The sequence below is a fragment of the Sus scrofa genome, chromosome 15 (assembly GCF_054392235.1).
Source record: "Sus scrofa isolate SSC_HxYL_T2T_F1_AM1 chromosome 15, Sscrofa_HxYL_maternal_Yorkshire_Landrace_v2.0, whole genome shotgun sequence".
Lineage (NCBI taxonomy): Eukaryota > Metazoa > Chordata > Mammalia > Artiodactyla > Suidae > Sus > Sus scrofa.
Genome location: NC_139397.1, coordinates 147,777,787 through 147,796,946, shown reverse-complemented (window position 1 = coordinate 147,796,946; position 19,160 = coordinate 147,777,787). Strand labels below are relative to the sequence as shown.

The 19,160-nt window shown below is 48.9% G+C and overlaps 2 protein-coding genes across 5 annotated transcripts in view; one reads left to right on the top strand and one right to left on the bottom strand.

Annotated features, from left to right (window-relative positions):
* Positions 1–19,160, bottom strand: part of NEU2 (neuraminidase 2) — a 105,497-nt gene that overhangs the window by 33,463 nt on the left and 52,874 nt on the right. The window lies entirely within an intron of this gene.
* The window catches only part of NGEF (neuronal guanine nucleotide exchange factor), a 126,692-nt gene continuing 112,328 nt past the window's right edge, over positions 4,797–19,160 (top strand). For both annotated transcript variants that reach the window (XR_014830285.1, XM_021074904.2), the window contains exon 1: positions 4,797–4,940. The gene's annotated coding sequence lies outside the window, so the exon portion shown is untranslated. The remainder of the gene's footprint in view (positions 4,941–19,160) is intronic.

Sequence of the window (19,160 nt, the reverse complement as noted above, 5' to 3'; positions counted from 1 at the left end):
TCTCAGATGCAGCTTGGATCTGGCATTGCTGCGGCTGGGGCATAGGTCGGCAGCCACAGCTCCAATTTGACCCCTAGCCCAGGAACTTCTGTATGCTACAGGTATGGCCCTAAAAAGGAAAGAAAAAAAAAGATATCCTTCTCTTGTTTATAGATTTTACTTCTTTATCTCTTTAAGCCCTTAAACATATAATTTTTTAAGTCTTTTGTATATGCTATTGTTTCTATTTCTTCATGTGTCAACTTTCCCATTTTTGGTGAGATGCTTTTCTTCATATCGGACTTCCTCAGATGTTTTAAGATGTTTGGTGATGTTTTTATGATTTTTTTCATCCTCAGTAGGAATTATCTTCTGGGTGTAATGGTGGAGGTGTTCCCACTAGTGCCCCAGATTGCAGACATCACCCAAGGGTTGTCTCTGCCTAAGTCTTAAAGGTTCACAGTTTCTCAACTGTCTTTTTTAGTTTCTGTCTTAGAGTTCCTGTACTCTGTGAGCGATAAAAGTTTGGACCCGAGGTGCAAATTCAACTTATCCTCTATTTCTAGAGGATTTTATTTCCAGCACGGTCTGAACGTCTTAAAAGTTCTGAACCATAATCTCTCTCCAAACTTCCTGCTTTGGTCCTTGTTCCCCCATAGATGTTAATTTAAACACATCTCCCCGTTACGTGTGTTATAGTCTCTAAAGGAAGGTAGAGAATGACTTAGGAATAACCTCTTCATTTATGGCACCCAGACAGATCTTTCTTGCTCTTGGTGATCAAATACATATCTATACTACATATATATTTTTAATATTTTCAGCATCTCTGTGTATTTAGAAAATTTCATGTGATCTTGGGCAAGCTATTCAACCTCTCTATGTCTGGCTTCCTCAGCATAAGACTGTAGTGATGATCAAGCAAGTTAATTCATGTAAAGTGCTTAGAACATAACCTGGCCCAGACGTGGTCAACAAACATGATGACAATTATGTCTTCTGCTCAGTTCTTTTTCTTGATCAGGCCTGGTCTGTTGCCTTTATATATTTCAAATGTATTTTTTCAAATAAACACAACCTCTTTTTTAAAACTTTAAACATTTCAATTCCTGTCTTCTCCCTATCCCAATAGCAAACACAACACAGGAAGTTATTAAATAATCTTAAAACAAATTATCTTACAATGAGTTAAACTTATTACACTTGAATATTCCAGTTCTGCCAAGTCACAATGACAACAACCAGTTTAAAATAATTGGCTTATGATGATCAAACCCACAACAACCAGTTTAAAATAATTGGCTTTATTATTAAAATTATCACCCAGAAAAATAGCCCAAAAGCTCCTGCTCAAAGGGATCGCAGGTCTTGAAAGGGATTCTTCTGTGTCTTAGTTCCTTTGGGCTGCTACATACCGTAGACTGAGGGGTATATATACAACAGAACACTATTTCTCACTGTTCTGGAGGCTGGGAAATTCGAGATCAAGGCATTGGGAGATTTGGTGTCTGCTGAGAACCCTCTTCCTGGTTCGTAGACGGCTGTCTTCTCTCTGTACCCTCACACAGCGGAAGTGGCAAGAGAGCTCTCTGCAGTCTCTTTTAAAAAGACACATGGGCCCTTCACAGGCAGAGCCCTCACGACCGCATCACACAGGCCCCATCTTCTGCACCATCACATTGGAGGAGAGTTTTCAATATATGCATTTGGGGAGGAGGCAGACACAAACATTCAGTCCACGACACTCGGTTTCATTCCAGAATATTCCCATAGCAGAATAGTAGACAAGCATTAAAAGGAGTGAAGGATTTAAGGTGTGCAGAATTGGAAAACTACCAAAACAATAAGTCCAGCCTAAGCAAAACAAAGAATGAATATAGGGGTGGGTGGGTGTGAGAGAGAGAGAAGGAGGGATAGAGAGAGAGGGAGGGATAGAGAGAGAGGGAGGGAGAAACTATGTATAGAGGGAATATTTCTAGAAGGATACTCATGAAACTATTAACAGAGGTTATGCAAAATGTTTTTGAGCAGGAAAGTGACAAGTTTAGGAGTGTGTCAGCAGATTCACATGGCTCATTGCGTGGGATGGGGTGGGGAGAACTGAAAGTAATTGGGAGAGACTGAAGCCAGGAGACCTGCTTGATTAAAGGACGTGGCAATAGTACAGGGTGAGAGTTGACAGGGGCCTATTCTGAAGCAGTGAGCTGCCGTGGAGGAGGAAAAAAGAACTCAGATTCATTTTTGAAGTGCTCAAAATGATACCCCCAGCACCCAGCACAGTACCTACCCCTGCTAGGTGCTCAACAAATGTACAAAATGAATGGTCTCCTGTATAGAAAACTTAGAACTCCTGCTCCCTAAGGCATCTGCTGGGCACCTCAAGACAGACCCCCTTCTCAGAGTTTGCTCACCCAGCCCTGGGCCCTAGGGGGCAGGGTCATGAGATGGGGTTCACAGGCAAGTGAGACCAGGGCCCACATTTCCCTTGCACCCCTCTGGCCCTGCTCACTTAGAAGTGTGGAACCAGTTCCTGCCTCACCACTCTTGCTCCACCAGGCACTCCACCAACAGCTGCCTCACTGCAGGTACCATCTGAACTGGGCTCTGTGTATCTGTGGCAGCAAAGGGGTGTCTTCAAAATCCCATGAGCCTGGCCACCTTCAGGACCAAAGGGGGAGGCAGGAAAACTACAAATGAGAAAGGGGGAAAGAGAGCCAAGAAAATCAGATCTAACGCTATACACACACGCACGCAGGCACACACTGCACCTGCCACCAGAACACTGTGCTCTTAGGAGGCACTTAAAATAGGTTTTCTAAATGCACGAGACAGTGAAAGGAAAGGGAGCAGGAGGATACGGACTCTCAGAAGCGTGGCATATGAGGGGCAGTTGAAGGAAAGAGAACTGACCCTCCTGAAGAAGAGAATATTCAGTGGACACCCCCCTAACCTCACACATGTGAAAGCTCCACTGGGAGCCTTTGGTGGTCAGGGACAATGAGGGGAAGAGGCAGTGCATGCATGTGTTCTGGCATCCTCTGAGCCTAATGTGGGGTCTGGTTTATAGTGTCTTGCTCAGATGTTTGTTGAGTGAATTAAGGGATGGGTGGATGGAGAGATGGATGGATGGATGGATGAGTGTGTGGATAGGTGGAGGGATGGGTGGACGGATGGGCGAATGGGTGGATGGATGAATGGATGGATGGATGAATTAGTGGATGGATGGGTGGATGGTGGTTGGGTAAAAGTCCACGTCTCTCTGGCTTTCAGAGGCAAAACTGAAAGCAGTCAGAGAGCTGGTCGAGAGCTTTCAGTGCTGGCCCGTAGCAATCCCCCTCTCCTGGGATTCCTGCCTCTGTGTAAACCCCCACCTTTGAGGGTAAGTGGTACCTGATCACTTCCTCCCAATGAGTAGACTGTGGCGAAAGTGAAGGGCCATTCCTTCTGTGAGTCGATTTCAAAAGACCGTGACTTCCATCTTCCTGAACCCTCTGCTGCACACCTTGGTGACCAGCTGCCCCTTGTGGGGGCCTCAGGTCAGCTCAGACTGAGGCCTTCAGTCCAAGAGTCCACAGGGAGCTGAGTGCTGCCTGCACGCCCGTGAACGTGGAAGAAGACCCTCCCTCAGTGGAGCTCTAAGGCACGAGCGTCCTCCCAGATGCCTCGAGTGGAGCCTGTGAGGGACTCTGAGCAGACAACCCATCTAAGCCAGCCCAGATTTCTGACCCACAGAAACTGTGAGTCAGCAGATGTGTGTGGCTTCAGGCCACTACATCTTGGGGTTAGTATTTTGCCAGCAATGGATAGCGAATAAAATGGCTAATTTGAGTTTAATATAAAAATGGACATTCTGGCAATTAAACTTGGCATATAATGGTAGTGGTTAAGAGAGCCCAGGTTGGGGATACCCACTGGTTGGGGTTTAATCCCGGATCCCCAACTTATAGCCATGTGGCTTTGAGCCAGATGATCAACTTCTCTGGGCTCTGTTTTTGCATCTTTAAAAGGGGCATAAGGGGGCTAAGAATTGTGGCTCAGTGCGTTAAGAATCCCAACATACTCTGTGAGGATGTGGGTTCGACCCCTGGCCTCACTCAGTGGGTTAAGGATCTGGGGTTGCTGTGAGCTACAGCATAGGTCACAGATGCAGCTCAGATCCTGCGTTGCTGTGGCTGTGGCGTAGGCCTCAGCTGCAGCTCCAATTTGACTGCTGGCCTGCGAACTTCCATATGCTGCAGGTACAACCATAGAAAGAAAAAAAAAATGGGTATAAACCTCTGCTTGTAGAGACAGTGCAAGGATTACCTAAAGCGATTATGTTAAGTACTTAGCTCAGTACCTGTCATTAAAGAGAAAGAAGCTGTTAGCAATAATAATAATTAATAATGACAGTAAGGGAGCAGCGAGAGTCCCCTCTCTGGAAGTGACGGACCGAGGCAGGACGTCACGTGCAGGAAGTGAATGGAGCCCTCGGGGACCACGAGCCCTTTCTCACAGCTCAGACTGAGTGTTTTGCGGCTGCCTGGCCGGGGCTCGGGGGTGAGAGTGGGGGTGCCAGGGGCCGAGGGACCACCAAGGTCACCTTGCTCAAGGGGGCAGCACCAGCTGCTCCCAGCCTTCCCCGTGTGTGGCCATCTCCTCCTGCAACGATGACCTCTGGGTCAGGTGGGGGTGGCCGCCACCCTGGCCGGGCCCATGGGGCCCAGGAAGGCAAACACCCAGGCAGGAAGTGATTGTCACGGGCACGGGGCCAGTGCGGGGCCAGGCGGGTCTGAAGGTCGGGAATGCTTTCCCGGGAGCCTCTCCCAGGAGAGGACAAAGCCTCTGGCTGCACGCTCTCTGCAACAGAGGGAGGGCTTCCGGACCCACTGGCCTGCTCCGAGGTCCCCACAGCACAGACGGACGGGAGAGCAAGAGCCGTCGGGGCTGCCACCCCCAGGAACTCCTCAGCAGCAGGGCAGGTGAGCAGAAAGTTTGGGCATTTTTTCTAAGGAAATGCGATGAAACAAGAGGTGGGGTGGGGCTGGCGGCTGGGCAGGCACGTGAAGGGCGAGGAGAGCCCCTCAGCCCTCCACTGAGAAGGAACCCCAAGGGGGAACAGGCCCATATTTCACTCTGGAGGTAGGGTCGCGTCGTGACTTCTCCGTGCTCCTGCCAGACTCGGGCTCCCTGTCTGAACTGGGTGAATGCTCCTTCTGGGCTCCTCTCTGAGACGGCCGAGGAGCAAGTGAGATGAACAGGATGGGCTGTATCTTCTGTGGGGCCCTGGCAACATGACGAGGCTGGGCCCCCTGTTCGACAATGAAGAATTTCAAGAATTAGGAGTTCCCGTTGTGGCTCAGCAAGAAGGAAACTGACTAGTATCCATGAGGATGCGGGTTCGATCTCTGGCCTCGCTCAGTGGGTTAAGGATTCTGAGTCACTGTGAGCTGCAGTGTAGGTCGTAGACATGGCTCAGATCTGGCATTGCTGTGGCTGTGGTGGAGGCTGGCAGGTGCAGGTCTAATTCAACCCATAGCCTGGAAACTTCCATATGCAACAGGTGCAGCCTTAAAAAGGCAAAAAAAAAAGGAATTTCAAGAATTAAGAATTTCAAAATTATTAAGAATAACAACAAGCAAGGGGCCTTTCTAAGGGCAAGGCCCTGTGTGACTGCACGAGTCACACGCCCTTGGCTCCGGCCTTAAAAATAAACGTCTATGTAAACTGTGAAGTGCTAACAAACTGTGATTGCTCTGTGCCTGTGGCCCCACTCTCAGAGGCAGAAAACACACACGGGTGAATGGAAGTCACAGTTGTGAAGTGACAGTTCACTGCCACTGCCCCCGCGGCTCAGGGTCCCACCCTCCCAGCTTTCCAGACTTGCGCCCTGGGCTGGCATCAAGCCAAAGCCTGGGGGGACTCAAGTGTCTGGGGACACAGCTTTCTCGGATGAGGAAAGTTGGTTGTTCTTTTTGATCGTGATTTAAAATTGGGGGTGTTCACCCAATCCCTAGCTCGGTGGAACTGGGCTTGTGATCCTGCAGTTTTGACAGTTCTGCTGAGTTCTGACGGTGGTGATTGGACCAGCGCTTGTGTTCACGCAGTAAGACCAGTGGGGGGGAAGGGCCCAACACCCCCCACACCCCCGCGCCTTTGTCCTCTCCTCTCCTTCTCCCTCTCTGCTTTTGCACTCACTCCTGCCACTCTCTTTCCATTCCACTCCTGCCCTTGGCATTGCTTAGCCTCGCAGCAGTAGAGGCCGCTACCTCCAGGGGTGTCTTAAGCTTTCTGGTCCATGAAAACAGACAACATCTTCCCTGACCCCACTCTCAATGCCACGCCTTCCTGGCATCCAAATTGTCTTGAAACCCCTTGGAGGGGTTCCCCAAAGGCGAGGCAGGGGGGTCACGCCAGTGACGGTGACCAGATTTGGAGGAAGACCACTGCTTTAAGAACTTCTCCTTGCCTGTGGGAGACGTCTCTGGCCTCGGCGAGGGCATCCCCGAGTGCTCACACCAGTGGACACACCGGCCCAGAGGCCCAAGAAAGGGGCTGGTACTAGCTCTGCTGGCTCTTCCTTGGGCACTGGAGCCACTAGTTGCCCCAGCAGCTGGTGAGCCCGCCAGTCCTACATCAGACAGCTTGTCTCCCAGGACAGGTCCTTCCCCAGCCCCGTGAGCCCAGTGCCGCCCTAAGGAGGGGTCAGTGCCAATGCCCAAAGGTTGCCGCCAGCACTGTCCTAGAATGACAAAACACCTTCCTTTCTTTTTTCATCACATAATCACTGAGCGCCCGGGATGGATGAGGCTTTGAAGAGGGGCTGGGGGTACACAGGGGACCAGGGTGGTCCTCAGGCTGGCAGAGGAGAGCCAGTTAGAGGCCTCTTCTCCATGAAGGAGTCACAGAAAGCTTCCCTAAATGCAAGAATGGTTTTGGGGTCATGGGGCTGAGAGGCCCTTTGGCCACCTGAGCAGAGGGTAACATCTCTCTGAGCCTACGGGCTGCTCCATTTCAGAGGCCCCCTAGGCGCCTTCAGGGAGCCCAGACCAAGAGAACGTGCCCAAGAAGGATGGTCAGCCTGACTCCTTTCCTGAGTGGACACTGGTTCTGGAGGCCCAGCTCCCTGGGAGATCATGCTGCGCCTGGGCAGAAGCCTTGCCCACGAAAGACGCCACATTTTCTGGAACATTCCTTAGCACGTGTCCTCTGGGAGAAGAGCTCAGGTGGCTGATTAAGCACTTGGGTGTCTGGGAACCTGGGTCAGACTGTCTCTCAATCTTTTTATCTCCACTGGCCTTACCTTTGCCATGGGGAAAAAAAAAATCACATGTGTGAGTCGGGGAGGGGATTGTCAGGGGGATATCAGGGAGGCCGGCATGGAGGAGGTGGCCTTTGAGCTGCGCATTGTTAAGCAATCTTACATCCCTTCTTAATTATTTCACAAGAGGAGAAGAGCTGATGGGCACGGTTTTATATATTACAAAGTGAGTGCTCCCGCTTGACAATAAGGTAGCAATTAATTTGTTCACATTTACCCTAATTGAATGTTGCAAGTTCTTGAAATAGCACTCTTCCACAGAGAGCACATCCCCAGGGCAGGGGACAGCAGGGTTTTAACAAGGTGAAACAGGAGCCCCACAGGGCCTGGGGAGAGGAAGCAGAGGCAGGAGGCAGGAGGCCTGGGTAAAGGATGCTGACAGAACATGTTTGCTAGAGCAGAGGGAAGCTGGGGGGAAGGGGCCCCAACCCATGCGGGCTGGGTCCCAAAGGACCCCAGACATCACCAAAGGGGTCCTTGTGGCCAGCATGTCCATGGGCAGCCACCCCTCACTTAACCCCAGCACTAGCTGACTTTGCCTCCGTTTGGCTGGTGGTGGCGGCAGGGGGAGGTTGAGCATCAGCACAGGTGCCTCCCAGCTAGGAGTTCTGCCCATCAGTTACCCAGGTCTTTGAGGAGTTTAAAATGGAGCACTGATTCATTATTATTTAATGACTATGTTTCCTATCAGAAATAAACCCTTCAAAACATAGGCTTTCCAGAGGACAAGCAGCTTGGACCATGCCTTAAAAAGCTCAGAGAAGCTTGGGAGCCACCGCGGGCAGGGACCGGCAGGGATTAGGAAGGCAGACAAGTTGGACCCGAGGACCTTGACCCCCAGGCTCCGTCCAGAAGTGACAAGGGTCAGTCCCAGGTGGCCGATGTGGGGAGCATTGTTCAGTCTCACATGCTGGTTTGCACAACTGCTTCTCCAGATTTCAATCCACCCCAACAGTGTGCGCCTTGGCGGACCGACTCCTCAAGAAGGAGTTTGCCACGTGTGCGCCCTGGGCCAGCAGTGATGTGACAGATGGACAGAACCCCTGCCCCTCTCCCAAGCTCCCCACCTTCATTCCAGGCCCCTCAGCTGCCTCTGCCCCCCGACCCCTTTACTGTTGTCCAAATAAGTAGATTAAGAAAACCCAATTTGCCACTCACTGCTGATTCATTTGGCCTTTCTGAGCCAAAACAGATTCCCGTTAAATCCCACTAATGGGACGAAAAGCTTCCAAGTATTTGAAATTTATAAAACCTTGGCATAATGGGCTTTGTTTTTCATGATGCGCTCTAGACATAAATCTGTTCTTGAAAGCGAGTACATCTATAAAGACATATTTGCCCTCTTCTGAGCCACGACAACATTCCTGGATGGATTCTTATACTCTGGAGGAAAGCCTTCTTTTCTGCTGAGTTCCTTTTTAGGAAGTTAGCTTTGAACTTGAAAATGACTTTCAGGTCCTTTGTTTCTGGATTAAAAAGGTATCTGGCACATGGACAATTTTTCCTAGTGCCTGAAATATCAGAGCAGTTGCCTGGAACTAACTTTCTACAGTTTTCTGGCCTCCTTGGAGCCGATTCAGAGTCAAGATCAAAGTCACTTGCAGTCGACTAATGCGGGTTCCAAGTCAAGGGTGAGACAGGGAGATTCCAGCTTGGGGTCAAAGTGAGGCCATCTGGATGCTCAATCAAAGATAAACAGATCCACCGAAGCTAGGCTTGGAAAAACATGATTAGAGCTGATTTGCGTATGCATTGGCAAAATATCACAGAAACAGCCAAAGTAAAGTAGCATGGGTGATGTGTGGCATCTTTAAACCGTGGCCACAGGCTTCGGGGGTCAAGGTGGCCTTCTTGTAAACACTGGGCCCCAGGCTGGATCTCTGTCTGCTTTTTGTCTCTCTTTGAACTCTCTATAATCTGATAAGGCTGTTTTCTCGGGAAGGACTATTTGCTTTAAGTAAGACTATCCTAAACTAAAGGCGGTGAAAATAGATTACAAACCATGCTCTTAACGCTTTGCCAGAACCAGGCTGTCTCCACCACTTGCTGGCTGTGTGACCTTGACTGAGTCAGTCAACCTCTCTGAACCTCTACTTTCTCTACAGTGAAAATGAAGGGCATGGGACAAGACAGTAATGACTATATAGGTTCATCGAGACAATGAAGGAATGGATGACAAACCATTCAATGAGTAGGGAGTGTGGCTCTCACAACTATTCTGCCAGGGGCCTTGAGAAAGAAAACAGACCCTTTTTTTCCAATATAGGAGTTGACTTTACACATCAGGGAGGGAATATATCAGTTCATGTAGGGAACTGAGCAGGAAACATGGGTGTGTGCACGAGAACCCTCCAACGGGCATCCTCTGAAGAGTTCGCCCCGTCTGCTCAAGTGCTCTGAGCTGGTCCAACTTGGGGAACTCCTTGCTTCTTTCACATCTGCCTGCTGTCAGCTGGGAAGACCACACATCCAGCAAAGTCTCCCTTGAGGTGCTAGCACGTTGGACTCAGTAGTCATTTCTCTCCAGTGACGATTGCGATAAGTGAAGGCATTGTTCCTGGCAAACACCCCATGCTCCAGAATTCTTTTTGTCATCCAGTTTCGTTGAGATGTAATTGACACACAGCACTGGACACATGTAAGGTAATGACTTGACAGACACCCATCAGGAAACGACTACCACAAGTTCAGTGACCAACCATCATCTCATAGAGATACCACATTAAAGAAATAGAATAAAAAATTAGTTTTCCTTGGGAGGAGACCTCTTGGGATTTACCCTTTTAACAACCTCCATATTTAACACACGGCAGTGTTGATTATATTTGTCATGCTGTGCATTACATCTTGTGCCCAGAAGTTTATATCCTTGCGCTGTCCTCATCTAATCCCCCTTCTCCTCTCCTCCTACTTCTGGTAACCACAAATCTGATCTCTCTTCTGAGTTTGTGTTTGAAGTGTAATTGACCTACAACACTAGGTTAGTTCCTGCTTTACAACATAATTTGATATTTCTATACATTTTGACGTGATTGCCATGGTAAATCTAGTTATGATATGTCACCATATAAAGGTATTATATAGTTCCTGACTATAGTCCCCATATTGAGAATTTCATACATTTCATACTCATTTATCTTGCAGTGGGCAGTTTGTACCTCTTAATCTCCTCCACCTATTTCTTTCCTTCTCCCACCCTCCTCCTCTCTGGCAACCATCTGTTTGTTCTCTGTATCTATGACTGTTTCTGTTTAGTTGTGTTTGCTCATTTGTTTGTTTCATAGATTCCACATATAAGTGAAATCATACGGTTTTGGTCTTTCTCTATTTGACTTATTTCATTTGACATACTAATACCCTCCAGGTCCATCTGTGCTGTCACCAATGGCAAGATTTCATTCTTTTTTATGGCTGAGTAATATTCCATTGTATACGCACATATACACAAAATATTCTTTATCCATTCACCTGTTGATAGGCACTTAAATTTCATATCTTGGCTATTGTTAATAATGCTGCATTGAATATAGGGGTGTGTAGTACATATTAGAGTTAGTGTCTTCATTTTCTTCAAATAAATACCCAGGATCATACAGTAGTTCTATTTTTAATTTTTCGAGGAACTACCCATCTTCCACAGTGGCTTCACGAATTTACAACCCCACCAGCAGTGCAATGAGGGTTCCCTTTTCTCAATATCCTTGTCATCACTCGTTATTTGTTGTCTTTTTGAAAATAGCCATTCTGACAGGTGGTATTTCATTGAGGTTTTGATTTGCTTTCCCCTGATTAGTGATGCTAATCCCTTGTTAGTGATGCTGAGCATCTTTTCATATGTCTGCTGGCCATCTATGCCTTTTTTGAAAAAAAAAACATCTATTCAGATCCTCTGCCCATTTTTTTACTCAGATTGCTTTTTTGATGTTGCATTGTATGGGTTCTTTGTATATTTTGGATATTAGCCCCTTATAGGATCTATAGATTGCAAATATCTTCTCCCATTCAGTAGATGGCTTTTTTTGTTTTGTTGATAGTTTCCTTTGCTGCACAAAACTTTTTAGTTAGCATAGCCCCATTTGTTTATTTTTTCTTTTGTTTCCCTTGCCTGAGGGGACATATCCAGAAAATATTACTAAGACTGATATCAAAGAACTTACTGATGATTTCTTCTAGATGTTATATGGTTTCAGATCTTACATTTAAGCTTTTAATCCTTTAATAATTTAACAAATTTACTTTTGTGCATGGTGTGAAACAGTAGTCCAGTGTGATTCTTTTGCATGAGCTGTTCAGTTTTCCAAAAACCATTTACTGAAGAGGCTGTCTTTTCCCCATTATATATTCTTGCCTCCTTTGCTGTAGACTAATTGCCCATACAAATGTGGGTTCATTTATGGGCTTTCTATTCTGTTCTTTTGATCTATGTGGCTGATTTGTGCCAGCACAATACCGTTTTTGTTACAGTAACTTTGTAGTATAGTTTGAAATCAGGGAGTGTGATCCCTCCAACTTTGTTCTTCCTTCTTAAGGTTTTTTGGCTATTCAGGGTCTTTTTTTTGTTTCCATGCAAATTATACAAATAATTGTTCTAGTTCTGTGAAAATGTCATTGGCATTTTGATAGGGATTGCATGAATCTGTAGACTGCCTTGAGTAGTATGGGCATTTTAACAATATTAATTCTTCCGGTCCATGAACATGGTATATATTCCATCTGTTTGTGTCATTTTCAATTTCCTGCACCAACATCTTATAGTTTTCCGAGTAAAGTTCTTTTACCTCCTTAGTTAGATTTATTCCTAGGTACTACATTATTTTGATGCAGTTGTAAATGGGATCGTTTTCCTAATTTCTCTTTTGGATAGTTTTCTGTATCTATAAATGCAAGAGATTTCTGTATATTAATTTTGCATCCTGCAACTTACCTGAATTCATTGATGAGTTCTAGCAGGGTTTTTTTTTTTCTTTGTTTGTTTGCTTGTTTTGGTGGTGTCCTTAAGATTTTCTATGCGTAGTGTGTCATCTGCAAACAGTGATAGTTTTACTTCTTCCTTTCTAATTTGGATTACTTTTATTCCTTTTTCTTGTGTGACTGCTGTGGCTAGGACTTGCAATACTTTAGTCAAGCAAGGGCTCACTGCCCCATGCACACAGAAGCCAATAGTATGGCACCAGCTTTTGAGAAAAGAGCTTTATTGTGAGGTGTCCATGCAAAGAGACAGGGGACAAGTCTCAAATCTCTCTACTCAATCCAGGGCTTGGGGTGAACCTTAAGAAGTTAGGGGAAATTCAAATTTGGAAGCTAATTGGTTAGTCTCGAATCAGTCCATATTAACTACTCGTGCTGCTGGAAATCAAGTGTTCCTCACTCAAGAGCTTCTCATTTCATAAAGGTCCCTGGTGGCAATATTTCTATTCTTGTTTTCTGCAGACCAAAGCTTCTTGGTTCTGGGGTCATCTGGAGACATGGGTTCCATCCTGCACAGGCATAGTGCTATCTCTAAAATAACTCCAGGGGTTATGCAATTTGTTTTAAAGGAGCAAAACCAGTTTAGGCTAGTCAACGTTTTACATGCTGTTTCAATACTACATTGAATAAAATGGTGAGAGTGGGCGTCCTTGTCTTGTTCCTGATCTTAGAAGAAACGCATTCAGCTTTTCACCATTGAATGTGATGTTCCAGTGCTCCCAATTTTTTTTAAAACTAGTTTAGTAGATGCTGGTGTGAAAGAAATGGGAGGAAATCAATAGAGGATGAACCTCACAGATTTAGGGCTCCATCTGTAAGAAGAGTATATTAGCTTTCTTCTGCTACTGTAACAAACGACCACACAATTTTTCACTTAAAACAACATAAATGTATCATCTTATAGATCTGGAAGACAGAAACCCAAAATGAATCTTTCTGGGCCACTTTCCTTCTGGAGACTCCAGGAGAATGTTCCCTTGCCTTTTCCATCTTTAGAGGCAGCCCGCATTCTCTGCCTTGTGGCCTCTTCCTCCATCTTCAAAGCCAGCAGTATAGAACCTTCAAATCTCTGACTCCTTTTATAAAGACCTTTGTGGTTACATTGGGACCACCTGGGATTATCATACAGAATAATCTCTTTATCACAAATTTTAACTTAATCACATCTGCAAAGGCCCTTTTGCCACATAAGGTAACATATTCACAGGTTGCAAGTACTGGGACAGGAATGTTCTGGCCTGGGTTGGGCAAGTTGGCATGCTTCATCAAATCACTAAGAGGTAATAGAGTTTTCTTAAATATATCTTTGACGTGTTTGAAAACAATGGATTTTTTTGAAATTTTTTCATTGCTAAAGCCATGTGATCAAAAGTAAAATATACTGTGTAATACAGATTACTTGCAGTGAAATTCAGATAATGTTCGTGTTTACATAGATCTATATTTTTTAACTTTGGCTGACAAATGCTGGATCAGGGTTATCTGCTGTTTTGTTGAAACCCTTTGGCAAGTCCAGTGTTTATGTCTGAGACTTTGCCATCCCCAGCCCATTTGAACATGCCCAGCACATGTTTCTGCCCAATCTCAAGCAGTCCAATGCCTAAAGAGGTGGTTCTGTGACACCTCTAGGGTTTAGTTCTTTCAGAGAAGGGGGTGTGGTGCAAGCACATGGTTATTCCAACCTAGAGGAATAGTCCAGGGGTTCAGAGAAGTCTTCCTTCTGGCTAAGAACCTGCACAGAAATGCCTGACAATGTGCCTGCTCCCTGCTGGTGCTCAGGGCTACACCTACAGTGTGTAGGGATGGCCTCATGGGTACTGCCCCCTTCCTCCACTCCCCATGTGGGGATGTCTGAGGAGCCGTCCTGCAAGCCCAGGCATCCCTGCAAGTAACCTCAGGACACTCTGAGCCCCAGAACCAACTGCTTAAGGAAGCGGCATGGGAATGAGGGAGGGGAAGCTTGAAGCATCAAGCCAAGCTGACAGGGTTTACCCAACAACCTTGGGAGAGGATGAAGAGGTTGAGTGCAAGGCTCTGGCACTCCGAGGGCTGGCTGGCTTAGTGGCCCATGTTCCAGCAATGGCAGAGAGGGAGGGAGGAGGTGGGAGGTACCAAGAAGGTAGACGCCTTTGCTGCAGAGAGCAAAGCAGCACAGCTGGAGAAATCAAGTCGGCTCTCTGGCTGGTCTTGCACAGTGTCCATGAATGGACTGTGACATCTGTGTGACATCTGTCTGCCCTCGCCTAGGTGAGGTCAGAAAATGCCAACACACACCAAGTCCTGGGTTTATTGGAACATAAGAAGACTTGGGCGGGCTGGGGGGTGGGGAATAGAACAATGGCCAAGTTGGAGCCGCAAACCTGGGGCACTACCTCGGACATTAGGTAAAAGCTATTTGAGCACATGTGTGTGTCAGGTTCTGGGTGTGTGTGTGTTTGGTGGGGGGTGATGGTCAGAGAACCCACAGCTGGGGCTTGACGTGGGGCTGGACCACTGCAGCCCAGGGAGACCTCAACTTGGCACATACTCATTGTACCAATGAAAGCCAATCGTCCATGCCCTGGGCTAAGCCCTGCATCCCCACACCCCTGGAGCCAGGCACATGGTGTGAGTGCTCAGTAAGCACCTGCTGCTTAGAGGAGGGGTCAGTGGAGGCACAGAAGTCTCCCTGTACTTCCGTGGGAGTGGGCTGTGTGTGGACAGGCTTCTCAGGCCCCTGGGGCACAGGTGGAGCCAAGCTCTCCAAGGATGAGACTTAGAGGTCGGAGGACCAGGTGGGCTGGCAAGGCTGGGACCAGGCAGGGCTGCTGGCAGGAGCCCCAGGGTCAGTTTAAGCTGAAAGCTGTGGCCAGAGCCTCGCTGGGATATGAAAGGAGAAGCAGGAGGAGAGAGAGCATGGCGGCAGGATCAGAAAGAACTTCCGTATAAAGCAGAAACAAACTCACAGATTTCAAAACCAATCTATGGTTACCAGAGGTGACACCGCTGTGGGAGGGAGGTATTGGGACGGTGGGAATGACCTAATCACGTGACTGTATAAAGCAGATGATGAACGGGAGAAGCTACTGCACAGCACAGGGAAATCTACTCAATAGTTTGTCACTTTACTGTGCCCCCGAAACTGCTGCATTGGAAGTCAACCATACGCCAATAAAATTAAATTAAAAAAAGAAACATGCAGGGATCGGAGTTCCCATCGTGGCTCAGTGGTTAACGAATCTGACTAGGAACCATGAGGTTGTGGGTTTGATCCCTGGCCTTGCTCAGTGGGTTAAGGATCCAGCACTGCCGTGAGCTGTGGTGTAGGTTGCAGACGCGGCTTGGATCTGGTGTTGCTGTGGCTGTGGTATAGGCCAGTAGCTACAGTTCCGATTAGACCCCTAGCCTGGGAACCTCCATATGCCGCAGGAATGGCCTTAAAAAAGGAAAAAAGAAAGAAACATGCTGGGATCAAGCCTATGGGGACAGATATAAGTGCCATCGTCGTCGGGGCAGGGGGTTGAGGGGGAGGGTGGGCTGCCCCCAGCTGGGTCCTCGGGAGGCCCCCAAAACCCACCAGATCCTCCTGTATCCACTGGGTGTGCCATGCCGGAGCCCAGAAAGCTTTGGGTAATTTGTGATTGAAGTGCATGGATGCATGAACATGGCAAGTAAGTGCCAGAGGAACGGGGTGGCAGAGAGTCGTGGGTGGAGAAGAGCTTTGGACCCTGGCAGACACACACTCCTGAACTCAGCTCCAGACTTCCAGAAGGCCGAGGCAGAGCGGAGCTTCATGAGAGCCCCTGGGGGGCTTGTTAAGGGGACCTCCCCTCCCCCACTGCTCCCATCGCCCAGGGCTTCTGGCACGTCTGGGGTGGGGCCAAGAACCTACATTTTTGTCTTTTTGCCATTTCTTGAGCTGCACCTGTAGCATATGGAGGTTCCCAGGCTAGGGGTCTAATCGGAACTGTAGCTACTGGCCTATACCACAGCCACAGCAACACCAGATCCAAGCCGCGTCTGCGACCTACACCACAGCTCACGGCAGTGCTGGATCCTTAACCCACTGAGCAAGGCCAGGGATCGAACCCGCAACCTCATGGCTCCTAGTTGGATTTGTTAACCACTGAGCCACGACGGGAACTCCAAGAATCTACATTTCTGAAAAGTCCCCAGATGCTGCCACTGCTGCTGCTCGCAGTGGACCCCGTTTTGGGACCCGACCTGGAGAGCGGAAAGCAAGCCTCCTCCTTCAAGGAGAAGCGACGCACGTGGTCCCTGGTTCATCCCAGTCCCTGCAATTCGGCGTTTCTGGAATGTCATTTCCTTTCCCCAGTTACGGTTCTTAACAGCTCCGTGGACCACCTGTGCCATTCACATTGTCTACGGGTGGGCTCGAACTTAAATTCTCTACTCAACATTCATCGTAAGCAGGCATACCTAGGGCGTCGCAGGTTTGACGTGCTGATCGCGTTTCCTCTAAAATACCTGTTAAGTTTTTGCCTGTTGGACGGAGGTTCCTCCTAAAATCAGCCACAGGTTCAGATCGCGTGGGGCTGGAAGGAGCAGAGGGAGCTGTCCAGGTTCAGTCAAAGCCCATGTGGATTTTGGATGAGAGGGAAGTAGAAGCAATCACAGGCCCTCAACCAGCGGCTTGGCCTCTGTGGTTTGTTTTAAAAAGCCCTCTCCCCCTGGAATTGTTCGCTCACCCAAACCAAAGCATGCTCTGCCCTGCTGCCCCCAGCTCTGTCTCCTTCCTCCCTCCAGCTGTTCCTGCTCCCGCTCTGCCCACCAGCAAGGCCCACGCACCCTCTGCGGGTCCTGGTCCCGAGAGCCCAGGCCTCCCCGAGCCTCCGTTTCCCTAACCTCCCGAGTAAGCCCTCTGCAGGGCCGACGTCACCTCCCTCACAAGGACAGGGCTGCGAGGAGACCACAGGGTCACAAGCCAGGCACTGAGAATGCTTCCAGCATTGCACAGACGGTCCAGAGAGAGAGAGAAGCCAGGGGAGGGAGGGGTCAGGAAATTCCGGCCTGCTGGCCCTCTGGGACCCACGTCCCAGAGGAGACCACATTTGTTTCGGGACCAGACTGAGCACAGGGGGGACACAGCCAGGCTCAGCGAGGGAGGGGACAGAACCCACCAAGGGCACAGGTGCCCACTTCACCCTTGGGTCCCAAATTGCCATCCAAGCCCAGATCTACACACCTAAGGAAGCCCAGCTTTGCCCTACGAGGAATTCATGCACGAGAACCCCTGCAAGCTAGGATAGGAGAAAAATTTTAAGAGATTTTATTTGGAGAAATACAAGGAATTGAAGAATAAAAGCAACATCGCAGCCTGACTAACCAGGAATGGGAAATAGGGCGCCTTCTCTCTCCCTCCCTCTCTGTCTCTCTCCCTCCCTCTGTCTTTCCCCCTCTCTTTCTCTCTGTGTCTCTCTCTCCATCTCTCTCCCTCTCCCTCCCTTTCTCTCTCTCTCTCCCTCTCCCTCTCCCTCTGTCTCTCTCTCTCTGTCTCTCCCTCCCTCCCTCTCTCCCTCTCTGTCTCTCTGTCTGTCTGTCTCTGCCTCTCTCTGGCTTGCTCTCCGTCTCTCTGTCTCTGTCTGTCACTCTGTCTGTCTCTCTGTTTCTCTCTGGCTGTCCCTCCATCTCTCTCTCTGTCCCTCTGTCTCTCTGTGTCTGTCTCTCTGTCTCTCTCCCCCTTCCTCCTTCACTCTCTCTCTGTCACTCTGTCCTCATCCACAACCCAGGAAAGGCCACATGAGGACACCTCAGGAAGGTGGCCGTCCACAGGCCAGGGAGGGGCCCCCCAGAACCAGTCACACTTGATCTTGGACTTTCAGCCTCCAGTACGGGGAGAAAATGAATCTGCTGTCAAGCCCCCATCTATGGGGTTTTGTTAAGGCAGCCCTGGCTGACTAAGGCGCCGGCATTGGTCTTGTCATTTTTAGCAGGCCTTTTTATAAATCTTCTAGAATCGGCTCGACAGAGTTCAGGGCAGGCCCAGTGCCAGGCTCGACAAGGACCCAGTGTGGAGAGCTCAGCTTCCTGCACGTCTGGCTGCATGGATGGCACTGCCCGCTTTGGGGCAGCGTCTGTCTTGCACTGTGATGGGCTGGGCTGTCCTGGCCGACCTCCCTCTGGCTGGTCTGCAGACCTTGGCCCGCTGGCTGGCGGGCGGGAGCTTGCCAAGGGCGGTGCCTCGCCCAGAAGGAGTGGCCCTTGTCCCCGGCTCCCTCCCGCCCGTTGCTCGCCCGCCCGCCTGGGGGCGGGGGCGTGGGACAGAGGGTCAGTGTCCATGAAGTAGGTAAACGAAGTCTTAGCGACGACAAGGAAAACACTGCAGCAGCTCGCTGTGGCCTCACTTTGAGAAAGTAGGTTGAGCCCCCGCCTCCCCCACTCGGCTGAGAGTGGCTGCCGCCCCTGCAGTGCCCAGAGGGGACAGGACTCTCGGGAGCTGCCGCCAGACAGTCCCCGGAGACAAGGCATAGATTCTGCTCACTGGGACAGAGCCAAGGCCTGCATAGTCCCTAGATCTGTTTATTTCAAACTCTATACCTGTTCTGTTTTGTTTTTTGTCTTTTTGCCTTTTCTAGGGCTGCTCCCTCCGCATATGGAGGTTCCCAGGCTAGGGGTCGAATCGGAGCTGTAGCCACCGGCCTACGCCACAGCCACAGCAACGCGGGATCGGAGCCGCATCTGCAACCTACACCACAGCTCATGGCAACGCCGGATCCTTAACCCACTGAGCAAGGGCAGGGATCGAACCTGCAACCTCATGGTTCCTAGTCGGATTCGTTAACCACTGCGCCACAATGGGCACTCCTATACCTGTTTTTTATATCAAATATCACATACATTTTACAATCGTGGAGTCTTTTTATGCCAAAATAGAAAACCAGTTTAAACAAGTGGGCCGTTCATATGGTGGCCA